Below are 223 nucleotides of genomic sequence, written 5' to 3'. Positions count from 1 at the left end.
ATATATATATATATATATATATATATATATAGCCCTCGTCGTATTCGAGTTTCTAATCCCTATATATAACATGTTATTCCTCCTCTTGCGGTATGCGTATCATACTTGTAAGTAAATGTGTGCACATATATATATATATATCTTGCTAATAATTTTGCTACTTTCCCCACCCCATTTGTTTGTTTCTTTGTTTGTTTTTTTTCCAATTCCGCAAAAAAAAAAA

This window comes from Trypanosoma equiperdum (assembly GCF_001457755.1).
Source record: "Trypanosoma equiperdum strain OVI genome assembly, contig: ctg_1791, whole genome shotgun sequence".
NCBI lineage: Eukaryota > Euglenozoa > Kinetoplastea > Trypanosomatida > Trypanosomatidae > Trypanosoma > Trypanosoma equiperdum.
The sequence above is the reverse complement of the archived record's forward strand: the minus strand, read 5'-3'. Positions refer to the sequence as shown.